The sequence below is a fragment of the Rhynchophorus ferrugineus genome, unplaced genomic scaffold (genome assembly GCF_030347505.1).
Source record: "Rhynchophorus ferrugineus isolate W39M unplaced genomic scaffold, kcgeb_rfMv2 rfM1, whole genome shotgun sequence".
Taxonomy (NCBI): Eukaryota; Metazoa; Arthropoda; class Insecta; order Coleoptera; family Curculionidae; genus Rhynchophorus; species Rhynchophorus ferrugineus.
In genome coordinates, this window is record NW_027472580.1 from 77544989 (window position 1) to 77561800 (window position 16812).

The following is a 16812-nucleotide window of genomic DNA, read 5'->3' on the forward strand; positions in this document are numbered from 1 at the left end:
TGTGATTTTTTCCAATTAGCCAATAAATTTTCTTATATTTTACCTCTAGTGTAAAATAAACTTGATGAATGATGAATGTTTTGGCTGAAGTTATTATGATTTTGAAACCTGGAAAATCATCAAAAGAAATAAATTCTTATCGGCCAAGTATTTGAAAAACTCTTGTTAAAAGTATTAAAACCAATTATATTAAGAACAAATCTGATATATGCATTACAGATATTATTGAAAAAGTCTACGAAGAGAAGAAGTCCATATATAAACTTCATGAAATATTATCGAGCAATACATTAGCCTCTGCATATCAGTCAAGATGTTTAGACTTAAACAAGAACAAGCTTACTCAACAATAAAAGAAACAAAGTCAGGCGTATCGCAAGGCGGAGTTCTCGGTACATTCTTGAATTACATCAAACTAGGGGGCAGATTCAAGAAAACAAAACCGTGTGAAGAAATAAACGATGCGAAGAAATAAACTAAAGTATTGATAATATATCATAGAGTGTTTCTATTCAGTCAGACCATGTTTTAATATTCTAGCCAAAGCAGCACCGATACGATATGGTGGTAGATGCGCACTTTCTATAACCTATTAGGCCACTGGCCGTTCTTGATAGCCAACTTTGGTGTTCTCGGCAGCAAAGAAAGCTTCACCAACTTGAAACAGGAACGGACAAGACCTCGATAAATCTCCGACGTACTAACGGACGTTCGACTAAAAATAAAATGAGCAACTCGCCGCGAGCGATACGTATTTTTAGCCCCCATCAGGGCTGTGCCCCGACGGTCCGGCCCTCCGGGTCCGCGCGCTCTGCCGAGAAGACAACGGCGACGACGACGGCGGCGGCAGCAGCGGCAGGAAATCGACTCCGTACGGGCATGGGGCTTTTGTTCGGCCGCGTCTCTTTTTAATTGAAAGTTAATTTCAAGCGAAACGGTCGATGGTACGACGTAATTGCCGGCCTGTAACGGTCTATTGAGATGACATAAAACCATAAAGCTGTAGGAAGGCGATGCCGGTGGGTATTCCACTGACAGCGTGGAGATATGGAGAGGCGGGGCTTCTGGTATAGTTGGATGGTGGTGCAATGCACCAAGTTAAGCGGAAAAGAAAATTAAGATGCCAATATTAAAGTCTCTGACTGTTCGAAGTGATTTTTTTATTAAAATTACAATTTGCGACATTTTTCTATATTTAATCAAATTGATCTTGGAAAAATTATTACGGTTTTTGAAAATACGCATCCTGATTTAGAAACATTTAGAAACTTAGCTGATACTTAACGAAAAGTTGCAAGGATTCGGATTTAACTGTCACTCATATATGTTATATTTTCTGAAAGGCTCCGAACCACGATCATCTGTATTAAGCCTACTTATTAACTGACCAGAATATTCTGACCATTCGGACGGTCTTAATCAACCTGTTTATTGGCACGACTGGGATATAGGACCTGGACCTTTTTCTAGAGAATGCCATACAAACAATTACAAGAAGTCACGAACATTCATCTATAAACAAAAGTAGCACAAATACAATTTTATAGTCTTGAAACATGTTAACTAAATCCTTAAAACCTGATAGTAAATTGAGACTTTAACACCTCAGATTCCATACTGTGGAACAAAGTCATTGTTTAACTTATTTTAAGGATGCTGAATGGATAGTTAAGAAAATTTTGTTGTTCTGTTTACGATCAAAAATTAATAAATCTAAACGCAAATGAATTATCAATTTTCTTAAATTTATTTCAGAGTAATCCTTCTTGATTTTGGAAAATCTCCGTTCGAGTGGATTTTTTTTATAAAGAAATTTCGAGGAACCAATATGTATTTGTCCTATAGATCCGTGCTTATTGCGAAATCCAAATTATATTTTTACCACGAGGTCTGGACTTTTTATCTGGACTGGACCTACTGTGATCAACCCAGGCCCGTGATCAACCTAGAGACCGTCCCAGACGACATCTGGTCTTATCCAACTTGGTTACTGGTATAACTGGTAATTCCTTGTCGGATTTTCCACTGTTGCCTATAAAGGCTATTTACGATTATAATTATAAACATAAAGTGCATCCATGCTTCATCAGGATTCGAATCCGCGACTATCGCAACAATAAGGGGACCGTCCTATTGCCTTAAACGTTGCGCCGCCAAGCCGGCCTAAACAATATTTCTGTTTTCAATTATTATGCTAAGGGCCGTGTTGTATATTCTTTTAAAATCCTTTGAGGTTGGAGGTTACCTCTTCTTGGCTTTATTTGGGTTTGAGAATCATAATAATTTCAGCCACTTTCCAAAAGCTGGGGAAGTAATTGATTGGAAATATTGTATTAAATACAAATTTTATTAATTTTATTCACGTTTCCGGTAGATTTTTTTCAGTTATTAAATAATATCCTGGAGTTTCCTCACGCTTGAGTTGCCTCTTTATTATTTGTTTGGCTTCCTCAACAGTGCTAGATTGATAGGTTCTTTTGAAAGGGGGAATTTAGAGAGTTGGTAATCTTATTTTCTTCATGTGTATATAACTCAGACGGTCCTTGTTGTAGAAATTCTTGGTTTTGTTTGTTGCAAATCAGTTCACGCAGCTCTTATTATTTGTTAAATTTTTATTGTTTCATTTACTTTTGTCCCTATTTTCATTCTTCATTTCGCTTCAATTTTTCTGTTGAATTGTGGTTTTTATGGTTTTCTTTCTTTGAGCTCTTTCACTGTTCACATATCATTCTGGGCATCTGTATATTTTTATTACAGTTACATATTACAGTTCTTATATATTTATCTGAGCTTTTAAAAGCAACTTTAGGAAAGTAACTTATCTAGGTGATAATTAGTTAGTGATCAGTTAGTTTTATTGATTAAAACAACACATAACACTAAAATTTTGTGTATATGTATTAGTAATATGTCATTTAGAAACACCACAATAATTATATACGTGAATATTTGTCCGATCATGTCATACTATGGTATTTTTTAAAGATATTTTAACATCTTGTATTCCAATATGGAGATGATATAATTCACAGTGTGAAATTGATAAAAGTTACCTTTACAGAAATAAGAAGAATAACTAAGATGCTTTTTTTTGGCTTATGAAATAATATTCATACAAACAGTTCCAGAATAATAATATTAAAATCTTCTAAACTATATTGCTGGCGTGCTATATAATAAGAATTACTTATACAAAAAGTAGAGCATTGTTGTTATATGCTTAGTTGAAATGAATTTAGTTAACTTACTTGTTAATTTGACATGGTAGTGTAAATAATGTTAACTTTTGTTAGAACTATCGTTGGTTTGATTCGATTGGAACCTATTATACATTATAGTAGTAAATTAAAATTTCTCAAATATTCTGAAAATATCAAGAGGAACGCAGAAATTCACTGATCTTGTCTGAAACATGATTCACTGCGCATAAAATGTGACTGGCAAAGCCATCAGTTCGCTGGGCGAGTTATTAAATATATATTAGTCGAGCTTATTAATAAACAAGATCGACTCTTGAATTATTTATAAAGCCTTTGGTTGGAATTTTTTTGCCGCATAACCACGGTTCTTTTTCAGAATTCTTTTAATTAATAGAGAAGGGAATAAAAATATATAGCATAAACAATTTAGAAAGTTTTCCGTATAGTAATTAAAAATATCTGGTTCGGAGAACCATATATTATAAGTCAATATAAATTTATCGATCATTTCGTCATAGTTGTGATTGGGAAGTGATCGAAAGGAGAAGGTTTTCGTTTCCTTTTTCGTTACAATCCACTTGGATGCGCGCCCATTCTAATTAGTGAAATAACATTTGAATAACAAAATCCACCATGGGAAGATATGACGACTGGGAAAATATGCCGAACCTGGTGGAATTGTTTGTTCGAATACCTAATGAGACGAAATTTGAATTTTAAAATCGTCATCGGGCAATAAATAATCAACATCCGGCACACGATCCGAACTGAAGTGACTGAGTGAAATCAAACGTGGTCGTTGCTTGATGAAAGAATTACGGACCACGGCAGAAGAACAATTTAATCGGCGCCATGTCCAGGCACCGATGACGTAACACGTGTATCGGCCGCTAGCTAGAGAAAGCGATAGAGACGATACGTTTCGAAAGACAAAGAGCGAGAGAGGGATCACACTAATTGTTATTTATTTCGGCCATGTTTAAATCGTTTGAAGTTCCGTTCACACACGGCACACAAATATACGCGCGCACATATTGTCGGTTTTTCTGATCTTGATTTTGGCCCGACCGAAACCGAATCGGTGCCTCGTCATGGTAGGTTTCCTCTTCATGTTTTTTTTTCCTCTGTTTCGCTTTTTCGACATAATTACGTAGGTGTTGAAGCTAATCTAACGGTTCTATCTTTAAATTACAAGCCTGCCAGTGTTGTTCCGATGGCTTTGGTTCTGTCGGGTCCACGTACAGGAATAAATATTCATTTATAATTTCGAAGATGATCGTTTCGTGGGCTATCGGCGGACTAGATATTGTGGGGCCGGAAGATCTATGATGACCGGTCAATACTAAATGGAAATCAATATATAAACCGTTTTTGAATTATACAACTCGCATCTATTATATCGGTTTCTAATATATCATTAAAATTTATAACATATTTGTATGAATAAATAAGTAATCATTATTCATTAATTAGTTTGATGTAAATGCTTCGACGTGGTTATTTCACATGCTCTAGTGGTGGTCAGTTAATATTAACATTTCTCGCAAAGCCATGTCCTAGAAAGGGTGATGTTTTGCATATGCATTCAGAGATTTAAATAATATTGTATTGTGAATGTATTGAGCGATTTTTTTCTTAAAACAAATATTTAAGGTGCTTTATATTTCCCTTGACTAGATACTAGTTTCTTTAAAAACAGTTTCCTGTCGTAGAGAATCTTTCACGCAGACGGCAGTATGTTTTGTTTGATGATCAATTTATACATGCACATATATACTTGTAAAAATAACAATTCTGAGTTCTCTACTAATATTAATATATAGGCCCATAAATTATATTTAAAGGATTTTAAATATAATTTATATTATTTTTTAATAATAAAAGACGATAAAATGTGTTTCGTCCAGCGATAGCTTTTTTTTCCTTTTTCCAACAATTTACGGAGTCCATCTCGAAAGAACGATCTATTTTTTGAGGACATTCACAAGTCAAACCGTTTTCGGTATCTTCATAATATTTAGTCGATTACAAATTCAGCAATTTTCAACGGACTGAAAAAAATGGTTGTTAACACTTCGGCAATATGACACAAATTAAAAGTGAAACATGTCAGTGAGGCTTCAACATGAAGTTGGTTACAAATATTCCTAATACGATTTAATACAATAACACCATCCGTAGTAAATCCTTTACAATTTATAAGCCGACAAATAAGAATACTTTCAATTCTCGATGGAGTTTATTACTGGACATTAATTGATTTAAGAGTAACTAGTTTTTCTGTAAACGATTGTTAAAGGTTTTTTCTTATCTACTGTAAGTTTGCATAACATTACATAGCAATTGATACTGACTAAAAACCTCATAATAATTTATAATTGTAGGTTGAATATAATTGAAATTGATTTGCTATCTAAACATGTAAATTAGTTAAACCTCTGTTATTTTAACTATATAAGACCATATATTATATCATATAAAAATAGGACAAACTAAAATAAATAATAGTTAACAGTTCAGATAAGATTTTTTATAATTATTTAATTAATATATTATTACTAGTCGTTTCCGTCTAACCTACAATTTAACTTTATGCTAAATTAAATCTAGGTATATAACTAGGAGGACCCATCAGCCCTAATTCCGTCTCTGGTGAAATAATGTTTATACATGTCACTGCTGAATTTTTTAATATATGCACCACACTACACAAGATCAGATGGTTTGATTCTTTTGAGTCTGTGTCCTGTTCTGGTGGTATCCAAAAGTTGCAATATTTCAATATTTGTATGAGAATGGAGTCTTTCCTCATGCCCCCTTGCAATTCTCTTGATTTCTTGACTGACTGTGGGTATCAGAAGGTTTCGATGTAGGTAATCAGTCCTATAATATTTAGGTGCACACATTTTGGTTCACATAAGATAGGCAAACTTAATTCAATCTTCAATATATTTCTGTATTTTTTCATACAATAATAAAAAGAAACTCTGTGTTATTTCCTATATATCACCTTAATTTTTTTTTAGTCCTGTTATTTCTAATTTCATAGTTTTTCTATACACACATTTTCTTTTCATTTTATTTCACATTATATTATAATTATCGACATTTGATAAAAAAAATTCCTTTCGTGATATCTTCAGTTTTTTGTTTTCTTCTTAATTACATCTAGGAACGTCTATTTTTTCTGTCTTTAATCCGTTTTTCTGCTTCAGATAGGTGTTTTTGCCTCTTCTTCATTATCTCCCTGATACAATCATCCTAGGTTCTCTTAGATCTCCCTCTGGTGTTTCTTCTTTCAGTTATTGCTTCCTAGACTTTTTAGCTCTCATGTCCATCATGCGTTATAAATGTCCCCATCAATTAAGCTATTTCCTCTCTATGTATTATTCCATTAAGTAAATGTTGAGGTCTCTCCTAATTTCTTTCTCATCCTGTTCGTGTTTGTTACGCAACTGACTTTCCTGATTTTTCATTTTTGCTGCTTACTTTAGCCCTTTCTTGGGTACAATTCCATTTTTCTTTAATTTAATAGTTCCTATTTTAAATGAATTTACTATTAATAGAAAACTACCAATTTATGTCTTTTCCATTTCTTGAGTTCAGTTCCTTCTTCTGACTTCCATTACCTTGTATTTCTATACCCAGATATTTAAATGCGCTCACTTTTTCTATTTTTACGTCTTGAATATACATATTTACTTCTTCTGACTCTTCCATCGACATGACTTTAGTTTTGATTTTATACATTCACATTCCGTACCTTAGTGTATTGCTTCACCTGTTGAAATTCATTTTGTATTTCTCTTTTTCTGTTATTTTATTTAGTTCTTCAGTGTACCTTTAAATAAATCACATTTATTATGCATAGTTATAATATGATTTAATTTTTGTATAATTATGTCAAAATACATATTTGTGTTACTTTGAATATCTTTAATTTAAATTTTATAATTTTTATTTTGTTTTACATGATGTAAATTCATTGTTCTCTTTTAATCTATGAATTATTTAGTTCGTAGCTTTTTCCAATTATGAATATTCTATTATCATTCGAAATTTCACACTCCCATATCCTTTATTTTTAACGTCTTAACCGGTATATCTTGAAAATCCATTCTCTCGGTAATTAATTTTATTATAGAATAATGGGCGCGAGCGGAGGTTTTCTGTATTTTTTCTCGAGATCGTTCGAAAATTATTAGAGTTATTATTAGCGCTTATAACGTACAAGAGGGCCGATGGTTATCGCTAAAGACTAGCCGCGTTTGTAATTGTTCGTCTACGGCCTTATTCATTACTTCCTTTTGGTGCAGCCGCGATAATTAAAGAAGAAGAAATAAGCGAAGATCGCGCGCGAAATACCAACTTCTTTTTCTCTTCGAGTCTCCGGATCTGGCTCTCGTTTAATTGAGTAACAGTAATCGAAACTTGGTCGATGTTTCCTGCAAAATTCCGAGAACGGTTAATAGTTTTTGGTTGAGACAGTAAATTTCTTTGCTCTAGCAATATTTTCTTAATGTTGTTTCTATAACTAATACATTTTTACTATTAGTTGCCGGCTAGCCTAGAATTTGTTTTACAATAACTTAAAATCTAAGTATATATCTAAAAGAACTCATCGATTGTTGCTTAGTATCTAGTTATAATGTTTATGTATTAATTAACACTGTCGTTTTTTCTGTGAATACACTTATGTTCAATATCAATTTGGACCAATTTGCTTTGGTTAACTTTTATTCCAAATATCTTGGACGAGTTATTTATAATTTTAGAAATCCGTTATAATATTTTAATTGCTTCAGTCCAATGTTTTCATCAGCTGCTTGTGGTATATAACATGTGTAAAGTCAGTAAAAGATTGGCTCCGATACATTTTCCCGTAGAACACCTGCTTTAACTTATTTTATTATAGAATAGACTTCCTCTTGTTTGACTTTAAACATTCTATCTGAGAGGCAAGAAATTAGGAATTGAGTGTGCTGTGCTCATAACAGGTTTGAAATGAAAATGAACGCTTCAACTAAGAACTTAGCTGAACATACGATTTTATCTTCCTAGGATTTTAAACTGATGCCTGTGATTCTATGCATCTGGTCATTTATTGAATGATTTTTCATGAAACCACATTGATGAACAGGTATTAAGCTTCTTCTTTCAATCAAGGAGTTTTTAAAATACCCTAGCTATACAGGCAGTAACAAAATAGAGCTGTAAGATTGTAATTCACTTGGCGACTTCCTTAGTTTGGGTTTTATAATTATTTTCAAATAATTGCCTCATCGAACTACTAAGTTTTATCAACAGCGTGTTGAAGCGTTCGCTGACCTTTCTTAACATAAATGCTTTTGTAACACTTGTCCGATTAATTAATCATAGTCTGGTGATTTGCTTAGGTATAACAAGATGACTCGTCGATAGTTCACTCTCATTGCTACTCCACGTTACACTAATCACTTATTTATTTATTTATTTATTATAGACCCCTCAGCTTCCGGAACTATATTGGGTCTATTTATAGATATACAATATACAACATATTTACAGTATCAGTTATCAGTAAAAAAGATAAGTAAAGAAAAAGTAAAAGAAAGTAAAGTATACAATTTTATTACAAGTATGTTGCAAGATGATAAGTTAAATATGTAAAGCATACAGATGCATGAATATATGAATTCTCCAGTCTAATGGTCGGACAATTCAGTGATAAGGATACAAGATATACAGTAATACAAGATACAGAAACTTCAAATGAACATGCATGATATTACAATATGCACACTATTGTATTTCTAGTAGTTCATAGTCCTGTTGCAGTTAGAAAATTAATCAGCTTGTCCAGGTTCTCCAGCCTACAGCACTGGTCCATCCAGTCCTACCAGGTGGACCAACCGTCTTTGTGAGTTGTATCTTCGGCATTCGAGCGGTATGTGTTTGGTAGATAGTCAAGAACCACATTCGACTCACAGTGGTGCACTTTTTCACTTAATGAGAAACTCATAGGTCAGTTTGCAGTTACCAATTCTGACGCGAGAATAAGTCTTAAGTTGCCTGCTGATGTTAGTTGGGTTAAGGTTTTTACACCTTCCAAAGCTTATTGTTTTCTGTTAGATCCCTTTTGAGTTGGTCTAGATGTCTAAAGATTCTAGTAGAGTGGTGCTTCATATCTCTACTCTAGAAGAGGATTTTCAGTAAGTAATCACTTACTTGATTTGTCCTAACTTTAATTTCAATTTTTAATTCAATTTCAATGACACTAACATATCACAGATTACAGACATAATGATAAAAGCATGTATTACAACATATCATACAACACATAAAATTAACAATTTCAAAGAAACCTTGACCATCGGAATAAATGAGTTTATTGATGAAAATTGCAGTGAAAACAAAATGAAAATTACAGCTTTTTCAAGCTTGTAGGTACTAAAAATCATCTTGGGTTTACAGTATTTTTCAGCATGTTTGAACCAATCCTGGAATCAATGAACAAGTGAATATTTCTAACACTGCACCACGTGAATTGAACCTGATTGTTACCCTGTAGATCACTGTTTCCATCGCTTGTTTTCTCATTTTGCACGCGTCTATGAGCTCGCATATTATTTTACAATTTATTACCATTAATCATTGATTTTTTTCGCTTTGTTCGAGAATATCTAATGAATAAGGCAGATCGTGATTTAAAAGTTAATTTGCCACATGCATATTGAATTTAAACGTTTGCTAACTTTTTTCCAATTCCATTCACGCCATTAGCTGAAACAGGAATCTTTATTTAGATTTTATTAGATTACTCGCATAATTGTAAATAATCGATATATTGGCCTTGGGGTAGACTATTCGCTTCAAACCCCGTTAAATAAAAATAAAGAAAAAGACGTTCTAGTAGCAAGTTGTGCAATTTCGTTTATTCCTTCAGTGGAATTGCCATAAGAAGATTGGGCATTGCGATTAGATTCTACGTATGGCACTACTGCTTCTTAGTCATAATTAATATTCAGTCAGCAGGCTTTAGGAGACACAATTCACAACAATTATCGTTGCTACACATTCTTCTGTCTTGTTTATGCTTTGCGTGTCTTTTTTTTGCCTGCCTTTTGGATATACCATATAAGACATTCAATTTTAATATATATATATATATATATATATAATTGAAAGTCCCTACGCGTCCTATTTATCTATATATCCAAGTATAAAGGAAAAATTGTAATACATGAATTTATAAATTAAGATTATGCTAAGTGTATATTTAATAAATGATGTGATAAAAAGTGGAAACCTAAACTAGATAAACATTAAGCTAAGGCATAATTAATATTAAAAGACTTTACAATATAAATTAAAACATATTAACAACAATTATTTGATATTTTTATTGACCTATGAAGTACATAAAATAAACTGCAAATAAATTTACCCAATATTTTATTCTATTCTGATGGTTATTTGCTTAGTTGCTGTTACTGAAGAACAACAGGTTTTTTTACTTTCCATCAAAAATCCGATTTAGAGGGTAGTTTTTACGAGAAAACTGACAACTTGTATTTATTACATCCAAATGTATATTTATCTTCCAGCGAAGTCAATTGTATGCCGAAGAAAGGAGATGATTGCAAATTGTGCAATAGTGTCTAAACAGGTCATAAGAAAATGATTTACGGCGAATCCTCAGGACCGTCATAAAACGACAAGAACAGTGAAAGTTTATGGGACCTTTTTTAAAAAAGTATTTTCCGTGAATATCGTCTTTAATTGGGATAACAGCCTTGACAACATGGACGGTCTGAACATTTGAAGTGTTTAGTTATAACGGCGATAAGACAAATTGATTTTTCGACACTTGAAAATAGATCTTTTTATGTGATACAGTTTTTAATCTGATAAAATATGTAAAATAGGCTACAGCAGAGTTTTTACCTTGAACATTGGAACTGAAGTAAATGTCCTTAATTATAGGACCATGTTCAGGATATGGATGTTAGAGATTATATGTATAAATCAGTCGTTTTAGTTGACACTTCATTAATATATTGTACTTGTTTTATATATTTTTTGTTCTAGAATTATATCAGAGAAATCTTCAAAATTTTGGCATCCGCAATACAACAGGGAATAAATCGTATAAAAGGGTAGTTTAAAATTCGGTTTCAATGGTCAGGGCGAAAATATAGTCTGTCTAATATTGGGAAAGTCACAAGTTTAAATACTTCTTAACGCATAGATTCTTTTAATTTTTATTCGTAATTATCCATAGGAAGAGTGTAAACCATCAGCCATGCCGGATATCACCGGATGTGTTCCGGGGTGGTCTCTAAGTATGTCAATTTGTCAGCCGGTAGATTCAACCGTGATTAGGTTCAGTTGTAGGTTCATTTCAAAACTCTAGTGAGCAAAAAGGGGTATCTAAAATATAAATCAAAAAATATATACCTTTTTCATCATTCAATTTTTTCATTTGTCGTTTTCTTGTCAATAAAACAAAGATTGACATAGAAACGTAAAAGTTGAACGGAAAGTGATTATGAAATGAAAAGTTGATGTATTAAATATTAATCAATATCATTATAAATACCTTGCCATAATAAATTATAGTTTCGAAAGATTTCCAATTTATATATAATCTTCAACCGAAATTATAATAATTATATTATTAGTAGTTCTATATATTAAGACTTTTTTGTTTAGATGGTGTTCTGGTCTAGATACATGAATTTTAGGTATTTTTTGAAGTGAAATAAAAAAACCAATACTTTTACTATCCATTTTTTATTGGATATTTATTAATGTTTGAACAACACATAAAATATAAGATTATTAAAAATACAAAACGTGACAGGCTGATGAAGTGGGGGTGGGAAGTAAAAAAAATGACGTGTTCTCGGTGATAAAATATATATTTATATATAAAAAAATTATTTTTTTTGCAAATTACGGCTATTTGATAAAACAATAATTTTTTTGATAGTTTCGAATTTTTTAAAATTATTAAAAATTCAAATTTTGTTACAATTTTACTCCGGATACCATAGAAGAAATCCATTCAGTAGAACTTTTATAGTTACGTTTTTAGATGCCGCGTCACTAAAACTATATCTCTCAAAAACAATTTTGAAAATTTTGAAAAAGCTCTTAATGGGTTAAGCATTGAAAGATATGAAAATAAAAACATTTTTTACAAATCTCTAGATAAAAATAACCCCTAAAATTTCGAGTTAGTTGCAAGGAAGTTTAGATACATTTCTGAAAATTATTTATATTTTGAAAAATCTTCTGAAAACTTTGAAAATATAAAAATTAATATTTCCTTCAATTTTAAATACACACAAAAATAATTTTACTATAAAAATCGATAGGAATTGTTTTAACTGTATTAAAACTATAAATAACCTCATATACATAGATTGTTTCAAATGTCTAGAAATACTATCATCAAAAGGAATATAAAACATCCGTTACATCAGACGATGCCATCTCGGTCATGTGAACATTTTAATTAACTCCGACCAAGATCAACACACTCGCTCACACACACACGCACAAATAGCCATAGAAAAACAGGAATAAAATTATAGTAACTAACGACCAAGACGATATAAATCATGGCGGCAGTGCGGGTTGACTGGCGAACCTTTTCGGGTGACCCCAGAAGGCCCAGAAGACTCAATTAATACATGAGAAGGGATTGTGTAGCCCCCATGGCCGCTCGTAGGGCGGATCGAACATTAGCGAAGGGACCGACCAGCGGCCATTATGATCCTATGCGAATTGGGTAGTAGAGGAATAGAAAAACGAGAAAGAGAGATGAGGATGACTAATGTTTCACGTCAGTTTCGATATGGGTCCGTCCTCTGATGAAGCTGTAATGATTCTATTATGCTGGACGATGAAACTGTGTAGTAAATCAGGATCAGTCATCAGGATTGGGGAGTTTTATTCGACCAAAGAGATTGCCAATAACATTTTCTACAAAAGTCGAAGTCACTCGATGACGTTCATATTCAAGTAAAATATTTTTAAATTGTTATAATTTTATTCTATTAATTTTTTTAGAATTCTTTCAACAATTGAATACAAATATAAAAAACACCAGGTGTTGTTATAATTAATATATTCAATATATTTATTATAACACAATGTTGAAATCCAACTTATATAAAAATCACTACACAAAATATTTCGTAACAACTAAAAAAATATATTTTAAGACTATAAAGTAAAAATCTCCTACTGACTCAAAAAATGTTCATGTATTTTTTAATTATAGATACTGTAACTGTACTAAGCTGTTAGAATATTTATATAACAAGAATATTTATATCTGTAATTGTTGATGTTTCCTTAATCTAATATAACATAATGGATTAATATTATAATGTTATTTTAAACTAATCTTATTCTTACACTTATTACTTTCTGGATAAGATAACTCGCGAAGGTAGGAAGACCTTTCTTAATTACTAACCGGTATACCGTTGCAAATTGCGCTACAGTATGTTACTATAGCAGAGTGAGAATGAGTCGAATTCAGCTATTATTGGTGATGAAATCTAAATCTCTTCTTACATTTTGACTGTTTCGGACATATCACGAGGTGTACACACCATTGCTTGATAGATAAGCGCAGTAAAAAGAATAGTTGTCTAGATACGCCATAACCCTTGCCAATGACTTGTTGAACTTTATCTTAGACAGTGGTCGAAATAAAGTATGAGGTATATAACTTTTTTAAAGCACAGAATGAAAATGTTTTCAAATAGTAAATTGGTTCCAGCAAAGAAACGATAACACGTTTGATGACAGTTGACTATTGTTTGACGCTGTTTAACTGTTGAAAAATGTTTTATGTGATGGTTAAAATTTATGCAACCAACTCAAACCAACGAACTGAGAACAAAAACGCGCTTATATTCTTGTAATATCTTGCTTTTTATTATATTTGAGAATCTCCTTTTAACCAGTCGTCAGCAAATTCATCCTAGTTGCTGTGCTTATTGCTTATATACTTTTAATTGTAATCACGAATATAAAGAGACCTATCAGTAAGAGAAACATCAGCAATGAAATGACAGTATTTTTTATACTGAATGTGAAAATCCCGCGACCCATTCGGTTTTTTCCTTGTATTGTTTTCCATCTATACCAACCCAAACAATTCAGGGTTTATTCTGTTCGAAATCAAAATGGTTTAACAAGGCTTATTTAATCAACAATAAAAAAAGAATCCCAACCTCCCCAAACGAATCATGGCATTTGCAACGGCGATTCCCGAAAAAAAAGTATATATTTATCCTCAGAACAAATAATGCGACGGCTAATAGCAAACTGTCTAGTCCTCTCGATCGTAAATCAATTTTTTAAATGGCGGGGCCTGTGACGTTCACCTTGTGGCTGATTAAAGAACAAAAAAGTCAAAATTTGTTTCACATTTACGGAACAAGAGGTGCCGGGGAACGGAGGACTTTTTTACCAACGAGGGTTCGGCCCGGACAATGGTTTCCCGTAGTTCAGGTAGCGTGAAAGAAGGAAAAAACTGTTATTTGTGATAGCGGAGTTTCAAAAAAATTTCGGGCCGAAAAGTCGAACAAAATTCAATATCTCTGGTGTTTCGACAAAATGAACGACATTTGGTGATATAATCTGGGAAAAAGTGGAAACACGGGATGATCAAACACAAAAATATTTGCAAACATTTAATATTTTTAATTATGTAAGTAATTCTATATCCTTTATTGGATACGCTTAATAAATTCATTGCTATACATAATTTTCTTGCTACTGCTGACTGATTCTTGAATAAGTGCGAGTTCCAATATACTGTTACAAAAACCCCATATCAAACCATAACCAAAATAGAATTAGGCTCAATTTGGTTTTAACACCTATTGTTGTACGCTGTGCAGTCTACTATAGCTTGAGTCAGTTATTTTCTTTCTAGTATTCACTCATATGTTATATAATGAAAACATATATATTATGGTAAAATATACTATATAACGATTATATCCACTCATATATCTTATGGTTTATATAATTGGATATATGTCATGTATATCAATTCTTCCTTTTATGACCTTTGGATAATTTTCTGATATGGGATCATCGTATAGGTCTTCCTTGACTTTCTTTTATGCACTGATAATAGAGAGTCTTTAATCTTAAATCAAGTTGATAGTACCATTGCAATGCCATTAGTAATACTAGTGGACACAGTGGAACTGTTTAATTTTGATCCGCTTAGCTTTCTACTTAGAACGAGGCTTCCAATTTAGTTTACCATCAAGATAGATGCCAATAAAAGATAGAAGTAGATAGAGGTATAACGCTTCTAATTTGGGTTGTTGCTGTTTTACGCATCAAAAAATCCATATAATTTAACTGCAACCGAGTTTCTTAACTAATATTTAAAATTCCCATGGAGTCTTGTGCAGTCTCTAAATCCATTTCTGAATCTTCTTAACTACTTCTTGTATCAATAGAATTATAACAAAAGATTATAACATACATAATTACAAATAGTAGACGTTTATTTAAAAAATGGTTTTCTGTTCGACTAGCTTTTTGCTTTCTCTTGTTTATTTGTTATATAAACAAACAAAAAAGCTGTATTTAATATCAGGTCATTAATGACAGAATATCAACGAAACTATGTCTGATCGATTACCTCTAATATTCAATAAACCAATAAATTTATAAAGAATAACAACAGCAATAGCATAGCCAAAAAAACTACTACCTTGTAGCTTATTCTTATAAAGAATAAACAGATTTTGTTCAGTCTCATTCAATTAATAGTCAGATTTAAACCATTTCAACTATTAGTATATCTTGATTTTGCTGCGGTTTAAACTTTAATCTTGAAATAATGATATACTTTTTTCTTGATGTGTTCTTTCCTGTATATTTCTTGAGATTTTTTAGTTACTACTACTTGAACCTATGGCTTAATGCTGTGGTACCCGCAACCTTGGCATCTAACAAGCGACCAATTTAGAGACTCAGACAATACCAAAAAACATCCGGTCTTTTCAAGCGAACTACTGGGGATTACAATAATATTTCAATTGTTTTGGGCAGAGATTAACTTTTCTCATTAATGCTGTGTCACTAGTAATATCGGCCAATTTATAGTCGCTTATAGTAGTTATATGAGCACATTATGACTATTATAATACCGCAACAGCATTCTATGGTGTGTACTCATGAAAATAAAAATTTTATTCGTTAGACCAAAAAGTGATTTTTATTTAGAAGTAGGATTAGCTTTTTATCCTACTTTTGTCCAATAAGTTATAACAAATTATCATTAAAAGTTTAACATCAGAGAACTTTTTACAAATATTAGCAATAAGTTTAAAAAATCAGTCCTAATATATAAAGAAGTAAAATTGCTAAATTTATTATTTCAATAATGCCAAAGAAAGCCAACAAATAGCATTGTTACTTTGTTTGTTTACATGTTATACATGTTTACTTTAAATATCCTACAAAATATATATATATATATATATATATATATATATATATATATATACATACTAGACCCACATACCCGCCTTTATTTTTAATAAATAAAGAAATTAGTAATAGTAGTCAAAGACAATAG

At 31.9% G+C, this 16812-nt stretch overlaps 1 protein-coding gene across 4 annotated transcripts in view; it reads left to right on the plus strand.

The window, feature by feature from the left end:
* Positions 1-16812, plus strand: part of Ptl (prothoraxless) — a 295597-nt gene that overhangs the window by 182681 nt on the left and 96104 nt on the right. Inside the window, exon 4 of one of the 4 annotated variants that reach the window (XM_076410284.1) lies at positions 1756-1830. The exons of the other annotated variants lie outside the window; for them this stretch is intronic. The gene's annotated coding sequence lies outside the window, so the exon portion shown is untranslated. The remainder of the gene's footprint in view (positions 1-1755; positions 1831-16812) is intronic. 4 annotated transcript variants of the gene reach the window in all.